The sequence below is a fragment of the Vulpes lagopus genome, chromosome 11, assembly GCF_018345385.1.
Source record: "Vulpes lagopus strain Blue_001 chromosome 11, ASM1834538v1, whole genome shotgun sequence".
NCBI lineage: Eukaryota > Metazoa > Chordata > Mammalia > Carnivora > Canidae > Vulpes > Vulpes lagopus.
In genome coordinates this window covers 6862807-6879057 of record NC_054834.1, presented here as the reverse complement: position 1 = coordinate 6879057, position 16251 = coordinate 6862807, and the positions used below count along the sequence as shown (strand labels likewise).

Sequence of the window (16251 nt, the reverse complement as noted above, 5' to 3'; positions counted from 1 at the left end):
TGTAAATGCCTCCAAGAGGACCCAGTTTAAGTCTGTTAACCTCCAATTTTGTAATTGTGTTAGTGCCCTAAAGGGGACTTTCTGTTTGCCAGCTAAGAGATTGAAAAAGACTCAAGATAGCAGATCTAAGCAGGGAATGTAGACTTTGGATGGTACAAGAGCCTGTTTCCCCAGGTTTTCTATATTTTGACATAAAAATTTAGGGCAACCCGGTGGCTCAGCAATTTAGTGCCACCTTCAGCCCAGGGTGTGATCCTGGAGTCCCGGGATCGAGTCCCATGTCGGGCTCCCTGCTTCTCCCTCTGCCTGTGTCTCTGCCTCTCACTCGCTCTCTGTCTCCATGAATAAATAAATAAAATCTTTAAAAAAATTAGTAAATGCCAGAAATTAACTATGAGCCCTTCCCAGCAACACTGCACTGCAGCCACAGAGGAGAACTCAGTCTTCTCCCTTGTTAGCAAAGAATGTGTTCTTTGTGGGAAATATTGAGAGGGAAGGATACAATACATATCCTGACTTGATAACTACCAGGAGAAATTTGACCTGAGAGTTCACAGTTCCTAGGGGAAAGTGTTCATAAAGAACTTGGAATTTCAGTGAAAGAGAGAAACCAGCAAGTACAAAAAAGAAAAAGTAGAGGACTTGGTTGATTGGGATGGTTTGAATGGAACACAGGAGAGAAGAAAATCTCTTAGATCCTTGTCACTCCACAAGTTTATATTGGTGCCAAAACCTCCTCCCCACTCATGAAACAGAAGACTTTTCTTTTAAAGAAGGTCAGTTTAGGGAAATGCCAAGTGCTGGTTGGTGCCGAAGAATCGGGATATGCCACCTTCCACTGAGCAGTGGGTTCAATTCAGAAGGGAGGCAGAGTGGAGGCTGGTGTGCAGCTACATCAATCTGCTTTGGCTGATTATGTTGTAAAACAAATATCCACACAATTTGCTTTTCTTAGGTAGACTGTGAAACAAGCATCTTCACAACCTCTTGGCTTTTCCTACAAATATTTATTCCTCCTTCACGTCACATCCACATTTGGGCTGTAGGTTAGCTATAGCTCTCCTTCCCTTTGTGGGTTGGGCTGCATGTATATTCTTCCTTCTGAAGTATAGCCTGATGGCACAGCTCTAGTAGAGCTGGAAATGCTGTTGTTGGGGGAGAGGGAACAGGAGCAAAAGGCTGGTGTAAACTCATGATAACTCTTAAAACTTCTTGCTCGGAAGTGGACATCTCATTTAGTTGGCCAGAGCATATTACATATCACACGGTCAAGTCCCAAGTGTATGAGGTAGGTGTTACTAGTCTTGCCACAGGTAGGATGAGCAGGTCACACAGCAGGCAGGGATGTGTGATCTCTGCAGAGGGGAGTGGAATGATTGGGGGGGGGCATTATAACGCATCCTTTAATAGTGAGTAGTGTTGCCATCACAGCCAACTATCCTTTCATTGTTAAGTCATACATCCACTTGTATTTGTTTATTATGACAGAAAACATGAGGTCTTTGGATGAGAGAACGGACTGATTTCCATGCAATCTCACCATCATTTCCTCTTGGGATGAAGTGATGGGAGCCATATATTCCCTGTACAGGCAGGGGTGTGTGCCAAGGAGAGAAACCCCAAAATTATGAATCTCGGTGCTTATATAGGAGTGACTGGCACATCTGGCTCTCTTCCTCTTCCGAGAAAGGAAGAGAGACCTTTGTTCTGGAATATAACGAAACCCTATCTGAGGAGAGGGGGCAAAAGACTCACACCCCTGCATGTAAACGGATGTCTCCAGAGGAGAAGGGACTACATCTTCCCAGAGGTCTCTATCTTTAGAGTGGCTGTTAACCACTCTCTAACCCAGGTGCCAGTGCTCTTTGCTCAGAAACCCCTTAACCCCGAGAAATGATAAGATTCATAGACCATTTTTCCTGATAATTGTGCTATTTAATGTTCTAATTTTTAAGATTGTTAAAGTTGTTGTTAAGTTTTAGCAGACCCACGTTTTCAGAGGTGGAAATGAGAACCCCTCTGGTTCACAGTCCTCCATGGGTGAATATTCTCCAGCTGAAATGCTGAGACCAACCAAAGTGAAAACCTCACCCTTGTCTCCCTATCCCGGCTGGTTGTCATTATTGGGTGAGATATTACATCTGGAAACTCTTCACATTCATATACACCATCAATTGCAGAAAAGAAACCACGACTTAGATATTATCATTTTTCTTGCCTTTCAGCCCTCAACATCTCAGCGTTGGGTGGCACAATTTTTTTTACATTTAGTCCCTAGGACTTCTGAGATGCCATTGTGGAAAATATGGGCATTGAGCACACATTGTCATATGTATCTGGGGCAGCATATTCCTATGGATTTAATATCTTTATGGATTATACATTCAGAGAAAATCTGCTATTGTTTGTTTTTCAATGTCTGAGAAACTCTTCCATGTGTCTGTCGAGTCTTAAAGTGTTGTCCAGTGGAAAAACGTGTGACTGAAAGAGACGGCAGTTCTATCCAGTTACTAGAATGACTAGCAGTGACAGAGGTTACTAGATGCTTCTCCCTCCCCCACGAACAACTTCTACGAAAATAATTTTATGAGAAGTTTCCTAGATGACGCACAATGACAGTGCTCTGGAGCCTAGGAATAGTGACTGATATATCTGTCTCCAGAACTGATTTCCAGGATATTGTGAGTGACCAGTGCCCAGAGGACCAGGACCAGACCTCTGCGTACCTGCATATCACCTGCCCTCGGTAGCTCCCAGCCAACACCAACCCAGCTGCCTCCATTTGCTTCTCTCTTCCTGTTCTCATTTGGCTCTTCCACTCCCCAAAATGCAGTGAAGCAGGAAGTGGGTGTAATATATTTGAAATCGATAAATATTTTTATAAACTCATGTATTTCAAGAGATACGGTGGGCATGATAGGAGCTGTGATGCCCACAATAAGCAAAGATAGAATTGGAGAGAGGGGTGCAAACTTATTACAGTTTCAAGTGAGGGAAAGAGAAGTGGCTTCATACTATCCAGCAAGAAGTGTCACTGTAGGGAGCTGAGCGGGTAAGGAGCGGCAAGTGTTCCCTTCAGTCTGTGAGAGCTGCGCACGATCAGATGGCTGCTAGACCAACACAAGCTTAGCGGAGGGCATTACACAGTAAGTGCAATACAGCCTTGCCCGTGACAACGCTCTTCTCTCTATAATTCTGACCAAATTCTCACAACTCCCAGTGCCCCCGCCCTGCTCATGCCACCTTTGTGTCTCTGCTGCATTCTTGCAAGGCCTCCCTTCTCTCCCCTTCCCTGTGCTCTTAAACCAGCAGCTAGAGACATTCTGTTCTTTGCCAGCCAGGTCGTGCCACTTGCCTGCTTGGAGCTCTCCAGCGACTCCCTACCTCACTCCGTATAGATAGCGTAGCACTTCCACTGAACTAGCCTAGTTCCTGGCACCTAGCACCATCCAGCCCCATGCTACATCTTCAACTTCATTTCCTACCGTTCTCCCCTCTGTTTTCTTAGCTCTGGATGGCCACACTGGCCTCCCTGCTGTTTCTCAAAAATACCCCAGGCACGTTTGCACTTGCTGTTTTCTTTGACTGAAACCATCTTTCCCTAGACATCTTCTCGGACACTTCCTTTTCTTCCTCCGTTCTTTACTTAACATCTTTCCTTCGAGAAACCCAATCTAAAATGTCATCTCCTACTACATTTAAACATTTCATTTCTCATTTATTGTTTTGTCTTTAATTTTCTCACCATCTAACGTGTATTTTTCTTATTTATTGTGAGGTTTTTTTGGTTGCTCTCTCCTCTCAAACATGAGGTGCACAGCCAGGGCTCATAGTCTGTGGTGTTCACTAACACTGCCTCATCTCCAGTGCCTGGTGTGTGGTTGGCTTTCAATGAATACTTGTTGAATACATGACTGAATGAAAAGACTACGCCACGTGAAGCCCTATAGGGAAATAAATGCACAGCAGGTGAAAGCAAATGTCAGGTCACTTTGTAACTATCCAGGGTTTAGGCAGCGGACCCAAAGCAAGGTCCCATTAGTCCTCCTCCACCTAATCTCATTGACTCGAGATTGACCAGCAAATCAGACCAATCCCCTGCCAGAGCCATGGTCCAGATCCGAGTCCTGACCACCCTTATACCTTTGAGGCACAGCCCCAGCACACCTGGAGGGAGAAGACCTGGGAAATGGGGAAACCCTCACCTGGAACCAGAAAGAACCTTGCTTGAGGGGTTCCAGAGCTCTTCCCTTTGAGATGTTGAAGAAGATAGAGCTCATTCTATGTCTCCTCACATGGGGGAGCCCCACAGAGAACCGCCTGCCCCTATTCCAGGAGTGGCTACCAGGGAAGGAGACTTTGGTCCTTCCTACAGGGGGGTGTAGAAGGGAGTCGACCTTCTCTGGCCAGTGAACCCCAGAACAGCAAAAAAAAAAAAGTTAATATTTGACCACACATGGTAATAAAACCTGATAAAACCAGGGACGCCTGAGTGGTTCAGTGGTTGAGCGTCTGCCTTTGGCTCAGGTCATGATCCCGGGGTTCTGGGATTGAGTCCCACATCAGGCTCCCCACAGGGAGCCTGCTTCTCCCTCTGCCGGTGTCTCTGCATCTCTCTGTATCTCTCATGAATAAATAAAATAAAATCTTAAAAAAATGATAAAACCTGAGCATGAGTACTAGACTGATAAAAAGGATCTGCAACAGAAGGCAGTGGAGTTCCATTTTTCCAAAAAATGCAGAATAAGAAATGTTATCCTTTGTCCCAAACCCAGGATAATTTTAGAAACCATTTTGAAATTTTAAGAAAGAAAACATGAACTACAAACATGAGCCTACATGACAAAAGCTACAGATATTAATTTAAAAAATCAAGACAGGAATTTGGTAAGTGAAGACACAGATCGTACTCCTGGTTGGAATAACTTAATGTATAAATTCTTCCCATATTCATTCATTTAACTTAATCCCACCAAAAAGATCCATGGGATTTTTATGTTCTAGAATGTGGTTGAGTGTGAGGATTGAGTTCCACTGAATCTTGGGCAGAGTCCTCTGTATGAATGTCGCCAGCACTCTTTGGTCCCCTGCCTTGTAAGTGCCTCGTGATAAACATAATGCTGTTATGGCATTTTTAGATGGCCCCCTGCATCCACAGCAATCCTAGTTCTCCAGTTCCAGACAAATAAAAATGCAAGGAAAGCTAGGAGATTTTTGAAAAGAATTTATTTCAAAAATTAGTGAAGGGGGTATTGTGCTACCCAATGTGCTATATTATTATAAATATATAGTAACGAGGTTTATATGCTTTACTCTGTGTACATGTATACACACGTACACACAAACCTGAAAACTTCATGTGTCAATATGTGAATACAGAGAATAGAAGAGATTGATCATCTTGAAATACATGAGTTTATAAAAATATTTATCGATTTTGAATATATTAAATGATTGCTTAACAAGTAGCACTTGGAAAACTATTTGTGAGGGCAAAATCTCAAAATGAAACAGATGGTAAATGTAATAAGCCATGCACAAAAATACATTTCAGAAAGATTAGACTATAGAGTGGAAACTGGAAGAAAAAAATGTTAAAAGGACAGGGAGAAAAAGTGCCACTGTTTTCCCCGAGGACGAGCTGGAGTTCCAGAAGGCATAGCCCCGTTAGTGTCTGTCTTAAAGGTATTACCAACCAAAATAACTTTTATATATATATATATATCACTGAACAGGAACTGCCAGGACCCTCCTCAGCTCTTACATTCAATGCTCTGACAGGTTGTGTACTCAGTTGGTCTGGTCTACATGTGTTGGCTCCTTTGGGCAGGGACCAGGTCCATCTGCACTCCAGCCTGCTCCTTAGTCTTTTGGGCCCTTGGCAAGTTACACCACCACCCCATGCTTAGCTTCCTCGCCTACAAGCTGCAGGCAGTGATAGCCTCTGTCTCCCGGGGCTGCTGCAAGGCCTAGGGCCTTCCTCTATGTAAAGCAATTAGAAAGGGTCCTGGCGCATTGAAAGCCATATAAATACTAGATATTAGCTCTCACCGTGGTGTTTTTCCAATGCTAATATGCTAGGCAAGTGGTAGGCGGTCAATAAGTGGATGACTCTGAGCCTGCCTTGCTAGCTAGCACCTCTTTGGCTCGCTAAGGATGCAGGCAAACCTCAGCCCTCAGGGACAGCTGGTGACAGATTTTGAAAATAGAGGCAGAAGTGCAGTTCACCAGCCTTGTTCTTCTGCCACTTGGAGCATGAAAAACACCAAGCATGATGAAGGCTGCACTTATCTACGATACGTGAGTTAAATGAGCCAATGAAAACACTGTAAGGCAGCTGCTGGCTCCTGAGGACAGTGGTAAGCTCCTATGTTTTGCATCATTCTGCCCCATTGTACTGCTTATTGTGCAAGGAAAATGTTTTGATAGGCTGTCGCAGAAATCTGTTTCTAATGAAAACATCCTGAGATCAGCTCTTATTCTTAGAAGACAGCTTTGTTGTAGAGTTAGTCAAGGATGGAGTTCTGTTAGGAGAATTTCCCCATCGCAGATGTCCTGCGGTTGGAACATGAAGGTTGAGGAAAAGCAAACAGCCATGGGCTGAGCAGCAGTAAATCTCAGCCCTGGGAAGGATGGAGTGGTGGGGCAGGGACCCAGCTCCTGGCCTTGAACACCCACCCATTAACCGTAGCAGGAGAGCTCTTGGAGGCTGCCTCCACCTCGTCCTCACCACCTTGGCTGCAGGACTGAGCCTCACCCCTCCTCGTGGCATTGCTGTTCAGGGTTGGGGTCTGAGGAAGAAGGTACTGGGAGGAGGAGGCTGCACTCGCGTATTTATGTTGCCTGCTCATGGAGTTGGAACTGTCCCTGTAAGGACAAGCTGGTCATCTTTGGAACAAGTCTTCCTTAGAATCAGCATGAGATCGTTGGGTCAGGAAGAAAATGTCAAATGGGAAGTTTGGTCAACTTGGAAGTTTAAAGTCAAGACATTTTTATTTTAGAGATTATTACTAATAGAGATTATTAATAGAGATTCCAATAGAAGTTGGAAGTTTAAAGTCAAGACATTTTTATTTTAGAGATTATTACTAATAGAGATTCCAATAGAACTTGGAAGTTTAAAGTCAAGACATTTTCATTTTAGAGATTATTATTAATTAATGGTTATGCCAGAGAATTGGAGAAATATATGAACAAATGGCAATAAAAATATACTAACAAGATGAATATTAAAATATAAAATATAAGATGAGTACCTCACTTATGCCACTGAGTCCATGTTTGTTGAGAAAAGACTAGCCAGTTTGTCAAAGTCCCCCCCGCCTTTTTTTTTTAATTTAAGAGAGATCATCTGTGTGAATGGTAAGACCTGAGAATTTGGAAGGCACTGTAAGTCATTAATGACATGAAGTGATGCTGTGGCTCAAAAAGACACCTCCTCCCAAGACAAGGAATTCAATGATAGCAATACCCTTAAGGTTATGTGACGGTAAATCTTATATGTCCTGAAAATGTAAATGGCATCAAGGCAGGTGACGGGAAGAAATGAGCTTGGGATGCAACAAGACGGGATAGACCCCTCAGTGGTGCCGACGAGTTCATGGTCATGACATTGAAAATAGGACCCGACTCATTTGTGTCAGTGCATTGTCCCACCGACTGTTAGTAGAGGGGTCCTTGCTGTGACACTGACAGGACGGAGGATCTAGTGACACAGCTTGTTACTTGGGATCTCTCAATAAGAATCCTCCTATTAAATCGGCGAGTGTAATATTCTGGTCTCCAAGAAGAAATAAGCTTTTAAGAATCTCATTCAAAACATGTACCGTTGAGCTTAATTTGTCCTTCCAGGCGGGTCTGTTGTGTTGTATTTGGAATTGCCCACGTGCAACTTGGCATCTCCTGTTGGAACTCAATCGATCCTAATTGTCAGTCATCCATTCTGAGGACAACCCAAAGTAATTGATAGTCACGACTGCAGTCTTGTACGGGGGTGATTGTGCTAGTTGACAGCTTTCTGAGGATATCGGATACATCTGCTTAAAGTAAGTGTAAATTGTTTTTAGATATCACAAGCCTCCTTGGAAGGCCAGAAACTCTGGGGCTTCGTTTCCAGGATGCCCACCCCCAGGCCTGCTGGGACTTGCTGGGACCTGGCACCCAGAAGGTGGCACTTTGAGTAGGCTTCCCTCAAACCGCTTCTTAGAAATGAGAAACCCATTCCAATCAGAATCTCTAGTTTTCTTCAGGGGTAGGCTTATGAGTGATTTTTTGTCATATTGTCTGTATGGCTTGGCATTTTAAACAGCAAATGTACATTGCTTCTATAATTACCAAAACAGGGTTTTTTTAAAAAAAATCTGTCATCTTTTATATTGCTTCCTTTTATCCATTCCACCCATAATGGTATTGATCACTTCCTAAAAAAACCCTTCACTTCCTAGATGCAGACCAAATGGAGCTGGAGAAAAGCAAAACAACAGAATTTTTAACCTGTGACAGGTCACTGTGTTACGCATTCTGTATTAGCTTTTAACCTCAGCTCATTTGGATAGGGGCAGGGTCAATATTGGCCCTGTATTAATACCTTAGCCAGTTTATTTGATTTTTAATAATAGTAACTTCTCCCCTGGTGACCTGGTAGTAGGGGGGAGAGTGTTGGCACCTGTCAGCCTTGATCCCTAGAATGGCGCTGTTGCAGGATAAGTTCACAGGGCACGTGCATCATTGTTGGGGGCCTCAGAGGGCTGACTTGGGGACCGTGAAGGATTGGCCTCATCAAAGGCTGTGCATATCAGCCACACCTGCCCTGCTGTTAGGGCTTCTACCACAGGCCCTACTGCAGTGATCTTCAGAAGTGTCCTTCCTGCTTGGTTTTCCTGTTACCCTGTGCAGTGGGCTCTGAGTGTGTCCCCAAGGGTCATAGACCCTTGACTGCAGTAGTTGAAGTAGATACAACTGCATATAAATGCTCATGCATTTGAAGGAGGAATCATCTAATCTCAGGTTACTTACAAGGTACAACTTTATTGGTCCCCAATACTGTCAGTTGTCTTTTCCTATTGAGGTTTCCTCTACTTGAAATCTTTGAAGAGCCTGGGTGGACTTGTAAGGTTACATGGGCCAAAAGCAAAGGGTAGAGCACTTTTCTGGTTGCATTCATGTAGACAATCACTTTGTCCCCATTTCATTCTTTAACTTCCTTGGGCTCCAGCTTATTCTTGATGGAAGAGGTTCCATCCAGGTCCTGGTTGGTGGAGTGGTATGAGATTTAGGGATCTAGAGCTGGATCTTTTTAAATCCCCACTCGTTTTATTTATAAAGTCTCCACTCTGCTCTCATTCTCCTTTGCCAGTGTCAAGTTTTGCAGCTAACCTACTAGGAAACTGTAAAAAACCAATTTACAGGAAACTGTAAAGTAAAATACACAAGTACTCCCCCGGGTTAAGTGCTAAATCAGTAACATGTAATTTGAATGGTCTCTTTCTCTTCTGCTTACTCTTCTAATGTGCATGTGTATGTTTGATTAATTGGATCAACATTTGGCTTGGGACAGGTGCATCAGGATGCTTCTTCTATGTCTTCTGAAGTCTAGACTGTGAGTTCCTCAAGGACATAAACAGTCCTGCATCATTCAGCAATTCTTTCATCCATCCAGTTCTCAGGGCACATGGTGAGCAAGCCCTTGTACCGGGTCTGCACTCAGTACTGACGTTGGCAGCCTCAGTTCCTAGAGAACTTCAGGTTGACTTTGCAAGACAGACATTAAATAAATCACACAAATAGTTCTTTAAAATTCTTTTCAAAAATAAGTACAGGGTATTGCTCCAGGGGCATTTGTTCTGGCTGAGGTCCCAGGGGACCGAGGACTAAAGGTTGTAGGGGAGGACTGGAGGAAGTATGCTTCACACAGAGGGAACAGCATGCTGGCATCCCCAAGAAAGAGAAGCAAGTGCCTCTGAAGACGTAAAATGCCCCAAGTGGCTGGGCTGTCATGCATGGGGTGGGCAGGAGGGCCAGGGAGGCCACAGGCCCAGATCTATTTTGTGTGCTTGAAATGTCCCAACCTGTCTCAAATTTTAGCCTAAAAGAAGTATGAAGCCACTAAAGCAAGGAAGTGCCATAATCTGATGTCCTTTTATAAAAAGCATTCTACGTGTTGTAGAGAATGTATATGGGGCATGGGTAGGGTGGGAAGACTGATTCTGGTCAGTTGAGTTTGGGTAGGAGAGAGGCTTGAGCCACGATGAAGGAGTAGAAATGGTGAGAAGCAATGCAATCTAGAATGGTTAAGAACTAGTAGCCAAAGGTACTGACAGTGGGACCTAGTGGCTAAGGAACTGTTACTGAGTCTGGGCTCCAGGTGTGGGGACAAAGATCCTGAGTTCCGTTTGAACTGTGTTTGAGGGCTGTGAGAAGCCCCAGTGGATGATGTTGGTTTGCAGTTCAGATGAGAGTGCTGAGCTGTGGGAATTGTCAGTTTGGGAACTGTCAATGTGTGGATAGTAACTGAGGCCATGGATGGGAATATGGGTGTGAATATAGGAGGGTCTGAGGACTTCAAACATGGAAAAGGTGAGTGCGGAAGGGCCTTCATATGGAGCAGGGCTGGGCCAGCCTGGGGAGCAGGGAAAAGGGTGAAGCCCCTCTGTTTCCTCACCACTGAGAAGCCAAATAGTGTCCAGAAAGGGGAGGGGGATCTGAGTACAGGGGCCTCAAATTCTCTCTGTCTCCTATGCAAATCTGCTCAGGCCAGGGGTGAGGATATAATCTATGCATGCAGAGTGCAAGCTTGCGACTTGTTTCTTACACAAACCCGTTTGTCAGCAAAGCTTCAGGTTTCACTGGGGTTTTTGGAAAGCTGATATCATATCCCACTTTTTTCTGGAGTAAGACCCTATTGATCCCTCTCATAGCAACTTTAACTTCAGAGGAAGATGAGTCCATAAAATCAGAATAAAAACTCATGAACCACAGTGATACTGGGATTAACAGGACCATGGTGGAAAACCATTAGCAACTTTCCGATGCCTGGCATCTCTCCATCAAACCCCTAATTTTTGACCTGGTTTCTCTATACTGAAATGCAGATGCTGTGGTCAGTGGCTGCTATTCGGGGGCAATACTCTACTGGCCACGTAGGGGACAGTGCTCTCTCTGGAATCTTTCACATCTGAGTACGTGCACTGAAATGAGTCAGTGATATTTCCAGCAGTTTCACTGTAGATCTGGTTCCTTTGTGGTTGAGGGAGTCTGGCAAGTGGAGCATGTCTGAGAATGCCTTTAGGTAGTAGGTTTCCCATCTCCTCCCCGCAAGCCCCACACCAAATTCTTGTTTCCTGAAAAAAAAATATTTTTTTCTAGTCCCATGATTCGTACTCCTTAACATTAAATCTTCAAATCTATAGCAAAATACTCCTGCCATGAGATAATGTTGCTTGCTACATTTTTCTCCTGCTTCCTGAAAATGATTAGGATCCTCGTGTAATTTTTCCCTTTACGTGTTGATTGCCCAAGCTAGGTATCTCGGTGGGGGTGGGGGCACAGCTTTCTTCTTTCGGGTAATGTCGCTGATTTTGTTTGCTTGGGATACACGCTGAGTTAACCTCGTTGGACTTTTCCCCAGGAATTGATGCGCGTACACGTGGTGGGTCATTATGCTGCTGCACCTGTGTAGTGTGAAGGTCAGTGTGTTTTTCTGATTATAAGAACCCATCCATGTCATTCCATTATAAACCCACTCCACTCATAATGGAATGTGCCTCAGTCCACAGCCCACTGTGGTTGCCCGGCCCAGGAATTCTCTCAAGTGCAGCTCTGACATTTGAGATCCATCACCCGCCCACCCCCTGCCACCTGCATCCACCCCTATTTGACTGTGCTCCATTTTGAGATGATGTTTTTTGCATGTCAAGTTTCCCCTGTGTGATGTGAACCTACAGTTGTCGCAAGTGAATTTATACCTGGAAACAAGCACCCACTCTGTCGTGGTCCTTCCAAAACTACAGCTGAGGACTCTGCTGGGCTGTGGGGAATTACCTACAGTTGATGTGGATACACAGAAATTCACGTGGAGACCAGAGCAGCAATCTCTCCACCTGACTCGGTCAGACCAGCCATCAGGAGGCTGCTGGTTCATTGGAAGGGGCCCCTTGCAGCTGGGGGAGCCCCCCTGAGATGGGCTTTCCCCACATCCCCGCAGAGTTCATGACAAGTCCCCTCCTTCCCGGATCTCAGAGCCTTACACCTTTCAGTAACAGCCCTGGTTTACAATAATCACAGCTCACTTTACCCGTACACCATGTGTCATGATATATGTTAGATGCTTTTTCTGCATGAATCCCCTCTACCCGCAACAATCTGAAGAGGTAGGTATGACCACTGTTCCCATCTTATGTTCAAGGGAACTGGGTGTACAGGGCTGTGTCACTGCTGAGTCTCTGGGTGGGTAAGTAAGGAGCAGGGACCTGCCTGTCTGAGCTGGCATCTCCATCCACAGGCCCCAGTGTGGCAACCCTTAACTGAGGCTTTCGTCTAAAAAATAATGAAAAGCTCACATCTGCATAGTACTTCCCAAATGTACTGAGCACATCCACATGCATATTCAGCTAATCCCTGAAATAGCCCTGCAGTAGGGAGAGTGAGCATCTTGGCATTCATCAGCTCGCAGGAGGCATGCAGTTCCCAGGCTCAGGTCTTCCCTCCCACCACGGGGCACTGCCTGCAACTCACCCACAGGGGAGCTGTCTTAATTAGTAAATTTAGAGTAACGCAAACAGAGAATGAGCATTTTATGTGTGGTGTTCAGGAAGCATTAAATTAGTACTTAATCAGGTGATGCCGAACGTGCAGGGACCATCACAGGGCAGTAACTTTAAATGTTTTACTTTCCATGTTCAACTTTTTTTCTTATACTGTGTCTCTCAGTTTGTTGTGCTGTCAGCAGTGGCTTTATTTCTCTGAGTTCACTCAGCTACCCACCCACTAGTCTTCCCCTTTGGGGAAGGCTTGACTGTCTCTAAGAGAACACTTTTGCCAGCGCACAGCACTCTTCTCTGTTTACATTCCCCAGGGACTTCTGAATTTTCTCTTTGGCTGTAAAGGTACAGTAGGAAGTCTTAAAAATACCTTTTTGGATGCATTTAACATTCCAGGAGAATGTTCTCACTTTCATCTTTTCAGGACTGGTATCCTTGGAAAGTTAGGGCTTCCCTGTCCTGGAGAAGCTCAGCCTACACGCATCTCCAGATACAAGCTTTGCCTCCAATGTAACGGCAAGACTACGTGCGCACACGGATAATCTCAGGGGATTTTATTCAGTGATCCAAGAAACGCAATGGCCAAATATCCTCCCTTGCCATTTATCTGAGTGAGTTTTCCCTGATTAATAGGAGGGAGAAGACAGAGATCAGGACCGATGCTCCCAAAGGACTTGGTTTGTGAAATAGAAGCAGAACCACAACCTCCTACGTGACGGAGGCACTAGAAACCCAAAGGCACAGAACACAGCAACCTTATTCCCAGGTTACATGGAAAGACAGTGCAAAACCCCTCACCCCAAATTGCATGATAAAGGAAATATGTAACAGCCTTGGTACTTTCATGTTTTTTTGTTTAGATCTTCAAAATTGAACATTTCTTAGGCCTTTCTGTAATATTTTCCGGGAAGATTCACCATGGTCCAGGATAAGTCTACATAATTAGCTGGATTTATAAAAATACCTGGAGATGAACGAGAGATCACTTAATGCAGATATCCTACCATTTAAAGCAGAAACATTTTTCAGGTTCTGGGATGATTCTCGGCAGGATGCACACTGATCTCTAGAATAAGCCCAAATAAGGGGGAATTTCACGCTAAGACTAGTAGTTCTCGACCAGGGACACATCTCAGATCTCCAGGTTTACCTTTATGTGTGCAGCCTGGTCATTTGCATTTTGAAAAAGTCTCTGGGGGTGGTTCTTATATGCACCCCTGGTTGAAAACCACTGGCTAAAACCGATGAGAGCTAGGCCTGTCTGTGTCGATGAATGAGAATGGAACAGAAAGCTACACTACACAGGTCTTTATGCTACAGAGAGGATCTTGTTGCTCAATATAGGCTTCCTAAAGCCTGTGAAAGGTCCTTTTTGGAAAAAGCAAGCAAATAGACATTCGGGCTTATATGTTGCAATGACTAGCATCTCTGTGTCCGTTGGGTCCCCCAGGACATAGATACTGGTTGTGCAAGAGACAAGTAACATCTGTGAAAGGAAAAGAAAGGAAGTAGAATGGGGCTGGGAGCTGCAGCCTGACAGTCTCTTCCACCCCGTGGGACCCTCAGGAGCAAAGCCTGCCTGTTCAGAGACACCCATGATGGATGGAGAACGGCCAGGCCCTTGGGCCCCCACCAAGCTCAGGGCATTGTAAGAAGACCACGACCACACCTCATAAGTGAGGTGAACCCGCAGGAGTTGGCAGCTGGAAGCAATAAGTCCCTATCTCCGTTATTTGTCACACTCACCAGAGATATTAAAAAGATCAATTCTGGACTTTTCAGAATTTGGTCAGAAGCAGCTGGAATAAGGAGGAAGAACTAAGATGTGGAGGGAGAGAGGGCAATGAAAGAAAGAGGGAGACAGACTTGACTCATTAGATTTCTCTCTGGGTCAGGGCATGTGCTAGAAGGCAGGGCTTGGAAGAATGGGGCGGTAAGATTTGAGGGATCTTAAAAACCCCTCACGTAGGAAGTGAAGCCTAAAGAGACTGTGTGCTGTCCTAGATCGTCCAGAGAGTCGGGACTCAAGGGAGCCGTCGGGTCAGCCTCGGCTCCACCCAGCCTCACGTCTGCCCAAGACTGCGCACCCCTCCTAAAACAGAATGTTCCTTGTCGGTTCATTCCCCTTGACCTCAGAATTATATGTCTTTACAACTGTAGCATTCTTGTTTAAGGCTTCCCAGCTGAAGATGATCCCGAAGTTTCTTACACTTTATCTCCACTCCCTCATGTCCTGGAGGTTAGCTCTGTATCTAGAACGTATTCGCAGGTGGAGGTGAGGGTCCTTGGGCACCCGAAGCCCACAGCCAGCTTCCCTGAACATCCACTCTATCTCGGTCTTGCTTTTCAGTTATAGTGTTATTCGGGCATAAATGGAAGGTCATCAGAGGCCTTTAATTCCACCCCAGAATTTGTCGTGTTGACACCAGTGGAAAAGCAGCAATAGAGAATCACTAATTCTCTACATTTATTGACTTGGGAACTCAATTGAAAGATCCGCTGCCCTCCTCCTATCCCTCCCCACCCCCATCCCTCCCCATCTCCCATAGATTTCAGTTTCCAAAGTCCTAAGCCACCGTGTTGCAATAACTCCTGGAGACATAAGCTCCAAATCCCCCTGCACATGAAGCCGCCAGCTCTAGACTTCATTGAGTCGGGGACCACCCTGCTCTCGCCCTAGCTATTCTCCAGTCACTGTCTTGGGTTCGGCTTTGAATTCTCCCTCTGAGAGAGCAATTATGTATGAGTGAGCTGAGTCATGCCCTTGGCAGAGGCAAGGAACTCCGTCAAGGAGACCAATATCCTTGGGTGGATCTAGAAGTGGTCTGACCTGAGAGATGAGGTCTCCTTCAGGGGCCGCCTGCCCTCTGCCCCCCAACAAGGCTGGGCACCCCCCTTTCACCTCCCTCAGAACCCAGATCACCCGGGGAGCCCTGACTCTTCCTGAGACCTGGGAGGAGCTCCGCCACCAGTATTTTCCCATTAGGAAGCAGCAATCTCAGCACAGAAATAAAACTGTCCTGCTGACTTGCTCACAGCCTGTCCCAATAATTGTTCTGAGCGTCATCCTGACGCAGCAGCCCCAGCAGAACAGGCCACACAGGCTCAACTCTTTCTGTTAACCATGCCCAGCAGGACCAGAGCCGCCAGCACAGAGCAAGGCTGTGGCACTGAACATCCTCTCGGTCTGCTCTTTAGAAGGTGTCTTGTGTTTGAATACATAATCTGTCCTGTTCTTTCAAAGTAAGTGCTTTTATAAAAGGTCTGGGCTGTCCTTTAAACATATTTTTTTCTCCCTTAGATGGAAATGTATTTCTAGTTATTTCTAGTCTTTTGGTGGATTCAACTTTAGAGAGGGAGACAGGTAGGGGAAGGATGCTTTTGTGTGGAACTCAAAGATTGGTTTAAACTAGGGCATGCACGTTGCATAGCTATTTTCCTCAGACAGCAGGTGGCCCAAAAACGTGCGTGTGTAGCTAATTGTTTTGAGCTT

At 45.2% G+C, this 16251-nt stretch overlaps 1 protein-coding gene across 1 annotated transcript in view; it reads left to right on the top strand.

Moving 5' to 3' along the window:
* Nucleotides 1-16251, top strand: part of HECW1 (HECT, C2 and WW domain containing E3 ubiquitin protein ligase 1) — a 440869-nt gene that overhangs the window by 124540 nt on the left and 300078 nt on the right. The window lies entirely within an intron of this gene.